This window comes from Saccostrea echinata, unplaced genomic scaffold (assembly GCF_033153115.1).
Source record: "Saccostrea echinata isolate AGI-Se365-2 ecotype Australia unplaced genomic scaffold, CSIRO_AGI_Sech_v1 ptg000012l, whole genome shotgun sequence".
In the NCBI taxonomy this organism is placed as follows: domain Eukaryota; kingdom Metazoa; phylum Mollusca; class Bivalvia; order Ostreida; family Ostreidae; genus Saccostrea; species Saccostrea echinata.
Genome location: NW_026889761.1, coordinates 3,862,501 through 3,874,477, shown reverse-complemented (window position 1 = coordinate 3,874,477; position 11,977 = coordinate 3,862,501). Strand labels below are relative to the sequence as shown.

At 33.2% G+C, this 11,977-nt stretch overlaps 1 pseudogene; it reads right to left on the bottom strand.

Annotated features, from left to right (window-relative positions):
* Positions 1–232: 232 nt before the first annotated feature.
* Positions 233–11,977, bottom strand: part of LOC133185703 (von Willebrand factor D and EGF domain-containing protein-like) — a 34,875-nt pseudogene continuing 23,130 nt past the window's right edge.

The following is an 11,977-nucleotide window of genomic DNA, read 5'->3' as shown; positions in this document are numbered from 1 at the left end:
AGAACGACTTTAAAATTAGAAATGTATTGATACTGATGAAAGGTTCACTTTTTTATACTAAAAAGATTGTCAATATGTTGCTGTGTATATATACTACTCAAATCATTTGTGGGTGGTTCGATGCTCGCTGAAGTTGTTGATGGGGGCCTGGAGCAGAGCTCAGCCTGAGAGCCAATCTGGAAAAGGTCTAGGGTTTGGGTGCAAATTCCTGATACTATGGTATTTTTTGGAATCATGCCAGCTCTGTCTGTACATCCTGAACGTAGGTAGAATTTTTTCCTTCTTCCTGTTAATTATCCAATTTAGAATTAGTTATATGATAAGATATATGATTAATAATTTTTCTTGTTGCTAGTCTATTGTTAAATTTATTTTTGTTTATTTGTTTTGTTTTTCTTCTTTGTTTTTGTTTTGTTTTTTTTTATGATGTATGAATTGAAAAATGTTCTCACAAAGTACATGTAAGAAAAGAGTTTTTAAACGTTTCAATTCGTTCTCACCTTCTGTTACACTCATGCTTTATTATGCAGCCCAATAGTGTTGTTACTGCAATAACAACAGGTACAAGTACGACAATTAATCCTATTGCAACATCTGATAGAAATTTATCGTCTTTAAGTTTTCTCTTGCTAATTTCTTTTTCAGAGCTGATGAAGATGACGAGGTAGGTTGAGAAGAGGTTAAAGCCGACATTTCATATGATACCAATGCCAAAGTTGAAGTAGTCGATAAGGTTTGGGTTGACGTTTGAAGCCAAATTGGATCAGTTACGACCTCTGTATTAAACAAAGATGTTGAGTCGGAGTGAGACATTGATGAAGGATAGGTGGAATATAATGTAGATGCCCAGGCATCTGATATACTGATATAGTTAACTGTCTCTAGTATTGACACCTCTGTGTATATGTGAGAGGTGCTAGCTATTACTGCTTGACTTGTTGCTTCTGTTGGTAATGATAATAAAGTTACATTCTCAACAGTGGCGTCTTTGGAATCACACTCTACAAAATACCCACTCAAAAATTAAATATTTTAATTGATTTACATACTTTAAAACAGGTAAAAAGAATTACTTTATACCTGAATATATATTCAATTATTTTTATTCCGAAACATTTAAACTAGTGTAATGTCAACTGAATTTTTAAAGTCATGATATTCTTTTCTCTACATCCAGCAATTCTTTATTTTTTGTGTATATTTGAAGTTAAGAGGTCAAAAAGAATATTTGTAATCAATGTCAAATTTGTAAGGAAATATTTCGATCAATACATATATATATATATATACATAATACATGATGTATCATGCATCACAACGTATCATTGCAAGATTATTCATATTATTTAAAAAAAAAAAGAACATATACCAGTCCAATGGAACTTGTCTTTCAACGGGTTGCACTGGAAGCAGGAATCATAGGTTTTAGAGACGCCGACCTGAATGCAGCTTCCATTGATATAACAATATCCTTCCTGCATAAAACAATATATAATGTATAAACAATGGAGAGAGGGGGGTGGGTGGGTTAAAGAAGAAAACTAGAATATTTGAATGATACCTGTTAAATCAAAACGTCCACTAACCTGTAGCGAAAAAAAAAACACTTCCAGAAGCGTTGTTAAATATCTGACACTTGGACTGATAGACAAAAACATCATACATTTTCGAAAAATGATTTCCATCGTTTGAAATGTTGAAGGTAAAGAGAGTAGTCCATGAGGAAGCGGTTGAATATTCTAGCTTGCAGTATCCTTCATACAGGGTTCGTTCCTCCAAATTTACAGTGTACGACATTTGAGTTACAGCCTCGTTTGTTTCATTCATCTATGTTTATATATAGATGATAAAAAATAACAAAACCGGAAGAAACTCTTCTGATTTCATTTTCAATTTTCAGGAATTTGACAGTACATTGCTAAGTTACATATATACAATTAACCTTAGCAATGTATTCTCAAATTCCTGAAGATTGAAAAGAAACTAGTAGTGTTTATTTCAGTTTTGTTATATTTTTTATTGATGTTATTACTTGTGTGGAATTATTCTACATATTTCTGGATATAAAATTATATATATTACCTCTACTCTTGTTACATAACATGTTGTTCCCACGTTTTCTACAAAATATTGACCATATAATGTTATATCATCACATAGATCTTCTGACTAATCACATAAGCCATCATTTGAAATCCTAGTTATTGTCGGTGGTGACAAGGTCTCAAAAGAACAATCGCTTCCCCCATATCCGTAGTCACATGTACAGTTTCCTAGATTTTATATTATGGTTTTCATTAATATATATATATAACTTAACAAAGAATGTGTTTTAGCTGTCTTTATGTATACTTTTGCGAAGTGCTTTTTGATGCCTTACCCTGTGAACAAATACCCTATTGCTACAATTACTCTGACATAGATTAACAACAGCAATTCTCATTTCAGGTTCTTCCTTTTCCAGTGTTGAATTAAGTAAGGTATAAGTTTGACACTGTCCAAGAGTCATGTCCAGATGTAGCAGGGTAAGATTCTCGTTTCCAGTCATCTGTCGAGGATAAAGTATAAGTTTTTTTTTTTTTTTTTTAAAAAAGCAAAGAAACTTCAAATTACTAGGAACGTTATTACCTACAAATTACTTTAGGAATCAAAACGATTTTTAAAGCTATTTATATAGTATATAACATTTTGTATTTTTAGCACGTATATGAGTGAAAAATCCTTGAATGGGGCGTAAAACAAAATACAATCAACCAATAATTGTAGCAGAAAAACGTCAATATAATGTATTAAAACTTACAGCAACGTCATTTATACAGTTCACGAGACTTTCGTTGCTGAAATTGGGTACAGCTTGAAGGCATTTTTCATAGTAGGAGGACTGTTGAAAAGCTACTTTGCAATGTTAATTGCATCAGCTTCACTATAGGTCTGCCTCTTTTTTCTCTGCAATCAATATTTTTTTTATATACATTACTATTAGAAATTCCCAATTTTCTTAATTGCACTTATTAAATTCTTAAAAAAATTATCTACTCCCACCCACCTCATATATATATATATATATATATATATATATATATATATATATATATATATATATATATATATATATATATATATATATATATATATATATATCTTCTGGTATTTACCCATATTGGAGACTAGGGTCAGTAAAATTTTCAGGAATAATATTTCATATGCTAGGTTAGATTGTATGAATAAAAAAGTGAGCGATCTCAAAAAAGATCTACAAACAATACAAATCTGTGAATCAAACAAGGGGCGATGTAGTCTTAGGTCATAATGTGCATTAACTCATCCTTTTTCAATGATATCGTAAGGCCATCAATTCGGAATATTTTTGCACGACATTACATGACAGTAAAATGAAGAATTGGTACAGAGCCATCATTAATCCAAATTAATTCCTGATATTTTTTTCGTAATACATTTTAAAGCATCCTGGCAAGATATAGGGTGTGCTTTGTAAAAAATGTAGTAAGTTGTTAAAAATCTCATTGAACTGATAAAAAGACCACCTGTACAACTGAATTTTTGTGTAGTTTAGAGCTGTTCATATAAAAGACAAGTCTCTCTTCCGTCATGGACTGCTGTGTAGGACGCAGCGGAATTCCTTTCCTCTGCTGCCAGTCTTACATTCCTTATACTTTCTGTAGCTACACTGTGTTTTGTCTTCATCACATGTGCAAAGTTTGTGAAAGTATGTTGAAAGTTGAGTCAGGTTGTCATAAATAGCCTGTATTCCTGCAAAGAGATCCTCTGAGCTGCCATCTGGTAATCTGGAGTTCAGATTTTTAATTAATTGTAGTAGACTTGTTAAAACAAAAAAAATTTTCCCCAACATTTCATGCCATACTAAAGAATTTTACTTCATCTCCTGAAAGATGTAATTTTGATGAAAAAAGATATGCAAATTCTATTTCAATGATACCTCCATGTGTTTGAGAAGTCATCAGGGGGGTTCGAATAATGAAATGATTTCAAGTCATCCTGTATGCCATTTCTTCGCCGAAGGTCGTTAGACTTATCGCCGTCCAGTACCCATACAACCTTGACGTTCTTCCAACATCGGAAATAGTCGGATAGATTTCTGAATCTATGTACCAGTATTGACTCCTATAATTGTACAGCGAAACTTTAACATATGTCCCGGTCGGAAATATTATCTAAAAATATAAAACTAGGTAAAACCCAGACATTAGGAAATATGATCAATTGATGTAAGGATTCAAATGTGGCTCTTGAGGCGATCTTCCAGCATTAATGAGAAGAAGGACATTGACTTAAAAAAATGACATTCAATTTTTTTTCAGATTTTGTTTTATAACCTTTTTAGTATATTCTGCATATCTTTTATTAAGCAGGTCAGTATGGCGTCATTGCTTCGTTAGTCACGCAGTGTATAGAGAAATGTAAAAGAACAAGATAACGAACGGTGATCAATTTCATAAATCAAGTAAGCAAATGGAATCGTAAACGGGACAAACGCACGGACCTTGGGAACACCAGAAGCGGGTTCAGGTGCCAAGAAGTAACCATCCCCTGTCGACACGTCACATCCGCCGTGAGCCCTATTGATCAGGTAGACAGAGTAAGGAGTAACCATCTCCTGTCGACACGTCACATCCGCCGTGAGCCCTATTGATCAGGTAGACAGAGTAAGGAGTAACCATCCCCTGTCGACACGTCACACCCGCCTTGAGCCCTATTGATCAGGTAGACAGAGTAAGGAGTAACCATCCCCTGTCGACACATCAAATCCGCCGTGAGCCTTATTGATCAGGTAGACAGAGTAAGGAGTAAACATCCCCTGTCGACACGTCACACCCGCCTTGAGCTCCATGTATTGATCAGGTAGACAGAGTAAGGAGTAAACATTCCCTGTCGACACGTCACACCCGCCTTGAGCTCCATGTATTGATCAGGTAGACAGAGTAAGGAGTAAACATCCCCTGTCGACACGTCACACCCGCCTTGAGCTCCATGTATTGATCAGGTAGACAGAGTAAGGAGTAAACATCCCCTGTCGACACGTCACACCCGCCTTGAGCTCCATGTATTGATCAGGTAGACAGAGTAAGGAGTAAACATCCCCTGTCGACACGTCACACCCGCCTTGAGCCCTATTGATCAGGTAGACAGAGTACTCCGTAGTCAAATTAAGTATAATAACACTGACCTAACATATGGTATGATATATGTCAGATTAAATACGACCCAAAGATAGCTCTTAATTGTAATTATAAACAAGGTCATAACAACGACCGTAGAAATTTTTGAAAAGTTGACCTTAAACGGAGATGTTGAAAACCTAGACGTAGAACAATCTGTTTCATGAATTGTTTATATTGAGTGAACGTGAAAACTTTATATTTCTATACAAGATGCTGAGGTAGAATAAATTGTTTAAAAAATTACCAAAGTACTGCATAAATGTTTTGCATCTACATAATCAGAGTTCATGATTTAGTGTAACTGATTCCTTTGGCAATGTGTTCTTCTTCCTCTTCAGTTATATAGTAAATTGATAAATGATCGTAGTCTAAGAAAAAGGTTTTTCTGAAATTTTACAAACAATAAAAGAAAATGAGGGATAAAACGGTGTGAACATTTATGATCATGTAACTTAATATTGATTACTGCAGAGTATTTCCCTCTTATCCTTTCAAATACTTGCTAACTTAGTTATCATGAATTAAATTTTAAAATGTTAACCTTTTCGAATTATTGAATTGAAACAACGCATTATAAGCTGTAAAAGTTATTGAAATCACACCTTGTAATTTCTATCAGTTTCCTTGATAACTTTCAGCTGGGAGTTATCTTGACAAATAGGAATATTAATGTATTGTCTCCTCTGACAGGCATCTATCGTAAATACATCCTGTCCTGACCTGGCTGCCACGTCACAGACACATCTTGGGGCTCCCCAACAGTTTTTGTGTCATACCTAAACTTTTTTGAAGATAAATGTTAATTCTTAGAGCGTTGATACATTAATTTTCTTTATAGACGACAAATAAAAATTTTAAGACCGTTGATAGACTTGATTAATTCATTTTATTCGTTTTTGAAAATCGAATCTGATTGATATCTGTAATAACAAATACACAATTTTAGCTGTTCACGTCGTTTCAAACCCTGCCTCTTGAAGATGATCATCATTTCTATAAAGTATATACGCCTTCCGTGTTTTGCAACCCGTGCTCTGGCATTCGTATTGACTAAAACAAATGTAAATACTTCAAAGCTGTACTTTTACTATCCAACGATTTCTCAAAGTTACTCATCATTTTTTTAATAATACATGTACATATACCTTGTTCAATGCTTCGTAAATTTTAAAAGGTACTCACTATCCATCGAAAGTTGTCTCATGTGGATCTGCATATGAACTACAACGTTTTCCTTTCCATTCTTCGTGGTTTTCAACTATATTTATCTGAAATTTAATAGGTATTCATTCTGCATAATTGTTTATTTAAAATATTGAAGTCAACGGATTGACTTTCTTAAAAAAAATACTACCAAATGTATAATTTAAAGCTGAACATGACTCATAAATAGGCATACACCATACTATTTTTCCTATCTCGATTTCAGCACTTGGGTATTTCCTTCCCATTCGTTACACCTGATAGATATTAGAAGGGGAAACATAAGGGGCATGACAAAAATAAATAAATGAAATAAAATATATAGATCACTGAAACTAATACACCCAACTAATGATCTTCTCCATATAAATCTTATCAACATATGTGATAAACATTTGGAGCAAGTTACACGTGCACTAATTCTTGAATCAGGCTTACGGTAGAAGAAGCACTCTCCATTAAATTAAAAGTTTAAAAGTTTCCATTAAATATATGTTAGAAGTAATATGTACTAGAAAGTTTTATCCGAATACAATAAACAATTATACAAATCACGCCTTCTTATGCATAACACGTTTCACCAGCATCCATTCCCTCATTGTTCTCACAATACGAAATGCGCATGCGTAACAGAAAAGGAAATGACTGATTTTTATTTCATTGCTGTGCTGAAATTAAAAAATGTATAGTTGTGTTGAAAATCTTTGTCTTTGTGTTTCCATTTTTTTTTTGGGGGGGGGGGGGCGGGGGCAATTTACGTGCATTTTTATTTATTTGTTTCGGACTGACTCGTGCAATTGATGTCATAGTTATAAAACTATTTTGGAAAGGCAAATGCATGCAATAGTAATTTCTCTCAAGACGTAATCCACAATTGCTATAAAGGATATGTCAACACAGATTAAATCTGAATTAAAGGGAAATATGGTGGACAGAAATAAATATTTATCGACTGAGTTGTGGTCAGCTTTAAAGGTACATTGGATGCAATCTTATTGAATGATTCTACTCTAATGACAACAAATTTCCACTTAATTGCCCATGTGTATAACACTAATGCTTGCGCTGGTCTTTTTGAATAGGCAGTGTTAATTGATTTATCAGTGTTTAATCAATGTATAATAGGTAACATTTTTATTTACAGGGCTTACCTGTCCTACCTGAAAAGTTTAATATTCAATTAAGAAACAAAGAACCATGCAACAAACGGGTTGTACACGATTGCCCCGGGCTCGCAGAGGGCATCCTCTCTAAGCCGTGTAACACCCCTTACTTATAAACAGTTGTCAGAAGAAACCTCTTCAGGTAAAATATTTCTTTTTTGAACATAAGAATAAAAGTTAATAAAATAATCTTGTTTCTTAACTTACATGGACATCTGGAAGCACAAAATCAGAGAATATTTTTGCTCCATTGCCCGGGAGGTGGTTTGTTTCTAGTCGCAATGTAAGGCGATGATCAGAAAGATAATATCTTCATCAGAATTATGGATTTCTATGCTTTGCACCTTATACCAGTTTTTTGGATCATCATACCATTGCCTGTCATTAAAAGTAAAGCCTTTTATTGTTTCAGAGCATTCTATGAGCTTGCCATTGGCCTTGCATTTGCCCTCAGTGTTTTCCGGGAAAGACAACTGAATACTCAAATCAGAAGTGGATTGACTACCGTCAGGAGTTTGTATTGTTGCAGAGGCAAATGGAATAGCTGGACGTATCATAAGAACAGATGTTTCCTTCCTCATAATTGTAAGAGTATGGTTCAAAATCTACAAACCAAAAAGAAAATGAAATGTAAACAAAATTTGTTTTCGAGCCAGTAAAATTCATTCTGTATGACTACCATTAATTTATTTTTACACACTTCTATTCCAGCAAAGAATGGTGCACTTGTTGAGGAAAGGCACGGAAAATTGTTCTCCGACTTCTTCACCCCAACAACACAGTGAATCTGCAATGACTCAAAATATGCAGCAAAAGATTTTTTTTTCTTAAAGAAATATCAAAGTTAAATGAAAATGATTTAACTCACCCAAGATCCAATTTTTTCCCCTGCATTATGTAGATGTTCTGCCGAAAGAATAGCGTCTTGTAGTGAGTCCTTACTTACAGTTTAACCGGAAATTAGGGAGTCGTTGTCTCCGTACCAGTCTATGTGGTAAAGCAATGCCTCATTTGTATCCGGGGTAAAGGAACAGATAAGATTGATGTAGGGATCATATTGGAACAGGCCTGGATTAGTTTTGTGTTCATTTTCTCTCCATGTAATGTTGTGAAATGACACCTGAACATTTCCTATCGATGCTTCTGGACCTTTGAAAAAGAAATGAAAGAAAGACACAAGGGTTCCTGCAAAGCATAGAAAATTGAACATTCTCTCATGGCAGAAGTGGAAGCTATCCAGGATGCCTGATTCTTTATTTTTGTTATTAATATGCTGCTAAATTTCTTCCTCTCAAATAATTCGATTATAAACACAGATCTTGCCAATGTTGGTAGGGACTGACCAAGCACTAGGAAGGATATGTGCTGGCCAGGAACTTAAACAATTTTTGTTTAAATTTTGGTCATAAGTTTCTGGCCTACCTGTTGTATTTTACTGCAATTAGTGCTTTTTCAATCTGACTTTTACGGTTTAATGTATATATAAGAAATAAAATGCACGGCCTTCTCAGTAGATCAGTAGATTTTTATTTATAAGTTATATATACATTTGAGACAGATAGTCATATATTAATGTTGCACTTATTGTCCGTCGTAGATTTTGGCAAAAATCGGATTTAAAAGCGGATAAGTGACAAAGGATTGGGTTAATCTGATCCATAATAATAAATAATGCTTACAATCAGTTTCCAACTCTGAAAATAAAATGAAGTCTAGTGCTTAAAATCATTGAATAATAATCTGCATAACAAAACTGGGATAAATTTGTATCTATAATTTTATACAACTTGATAAACCCTTTAATCGTAAAAAGTGAAAAGATGATTCAGGGACTTTCAGGCAAATTCAGAATCAAACGTTGGGTCTAGTTATACAAGTTATATTATCACAAATTTGAGAAGTGTTTAAATTTCAAATCCATTTATTGATCTTTTTAAGTTAAATAAAATTTGTGTAAGAAATGACACTCATTGCAAGCGTTTTTTACCAAAGCAATAAGCAGATTTGCAGACGTCAAGGGGCTTCAGTTTATATACTAGAAAAGATGTGCAGTTCTTGACATCAGTTGGGAAGCTTTTGTCACAAGAGTCCCAAAATCCAACCTGACAAGCCGTCAGTGTTTGGATTATCCCTTCAGCTGGGGTTGTACCTGATAGATATATTCAATCTCCATGTCAACATTATCTGAAATAATTATCAGATTTAATGAAATCTTAAAATAATGTTAGATCTGCAATGAATTCATTCATGATATAGGATTTAAATATCCTTTAAAGAGTGAAAACATAAGAGTATTTTTTTTAAGTATTCTAATTATTATACATTCAACTTATTAAGTAAATCATATCTTTACAATCAAATTTATGTACAGGTTACCTTGTAACTAAACAGGATAGAGAGTACCATAATGTGACAAAGTTGGTGATGACACTGACATCACGTGACCAGTGGCTTTATACCATGCTTCAGACAAAAATTTATCACACAGAGGGTCAGAATCCATAACATTCGTGGGTGATCGCTTCGACAACTGATTCAGCTCAATAAAATTCCCATCTAAACAAGGGTCTTGGGAAGCTACAACATGATCGCAACATACATGTATTTTGAAGCAGTTTGATTTTAAATGCTGTTTACATACAAAACAGGTTCATTGTTCTTTCTCATTCATGTACTTTTAAAAAATGAGTCTCAAAAATACCTTGTGACAAGTGAGACAATACAATATTAACTGTGTTGAATAATGAAATTACAGTACTAGTGTTGTTTACAAATAGCTGAGTGCATAATTACTAAATACCCCAAATACCCCATAAAATCTAGCTGACGACGACAGACAGATGAAAATGCAGATGGTTTGTCTAAAAACAAACACCCATAATCCATGTCTTCTCTTCATCTGTAATTAATAGAAAAATAAAAAGATTTTCGATAACTTTAATTACTACTTTTAAAGATTTAACTGCAAATCAAAGACAAGTTTAATTTTTTTCTACCAAAATGATATTCAGGAAGATCTCTAAAAATTCACCTTCTATTTTAGAGCAATAATCATGATTATGCCAGTTTAAGTATAGAATTGTATTTTTGTTTTAACTTTAATAAATTAAGCATCTGAAAAAGATACCAACTAAAAAATTTTACTTACAATAATTGACCCCCCCCCCTCAAAAAATCATGATATTCATTGGTCCACAAGTATATAATTAAGCTGCGAACATAAAGTTCCTTGGGTATTTATTCACGTTCTTATATGAAGATATTTCAGTGAATCATTTATTTATTCCACCAATCAAATTCAATGTTAAGATCAGGCCTGTCCCGTGTTCTTGGTAAAACATGCTTGTGTAACGTAGTGAAAACCTGGAAGGAGATTTTGGCGAGTGATGATAATTCCTTTCTTGGAAATAAGATTAGTGAATTCCGTCCGCCAGATCTACAAATAATCTCCTCTTTGCCATTAAAAAGATCTTTGTTCATTTACATGTAACAAAGTCAACGCAGTTTTCTCACAAATAAATTCATAAGAACATGTCTCTCATTAGGTTTCTTGGTGAATGCCGTTTTCGCATATTTCAATAAAATTTAATATATTTATTATACTTCAAAAAAAAAAAAAAAAAAAAAAAAAAAAAAAAAAAATTGTAAATAAGCAAAAAAACCTAAAAGCGTGTAAATTATCTTGTTTGCAGATAGATTTCTTGGAATGGTGCAGAAAATGTTTAAAAATAGGCCTGAATAAAATTGGTTCGTGCTTGCTGTACATTTCGTTTGAAATTTTGTTTAAAATCAATTTCAAATGTTAGAATGTATTTTGAAAAGAAGCTCATTAAACAAAGGATAATAAAAAAAAAAACAGGATATAAACATAATAATATGTAACAAATTACACCTATGAGAATGGTGTCATGTCTCCAATTAAATATATATAAGGATAATTACTGTGCATATTTGTTTTCATTTCGACTCTTTGATTGGTGACACAGAAGAGCTTGAACCAACAAAATAAAATCATTTAAATACGTATATCCGAAAGACTAGTTTGTAGGTTTCTGTTATATTGTCTTATCATAACATGTGTTTAATGCAGTTAAAAAATATTCAAATTCGTTTGCTTTAAAAATCTGAGTGTTATTTCTCTCTAGTTTTGAGTTCTAGTCATTGTCGATACCCCTATTTAACGTAGATTTAAGTGAAAATTGTGCAAGAGGGACATGCTCTAGTAGTTTTTCCCCTTTTTTCTTGAAGAGATCAAAAAGTGTGAGATGTTTTATTGCGCACTAGAAGAACGAACAGTGAGCAGTAAGCAAAGACAAGAAATTAGCAGGATAACGCTTCAGAAATTGAGCTAATAATTGTAAGTGTAAATTTAATTCATTTAAGAAAACAATTAATTGAAACTAATGATTG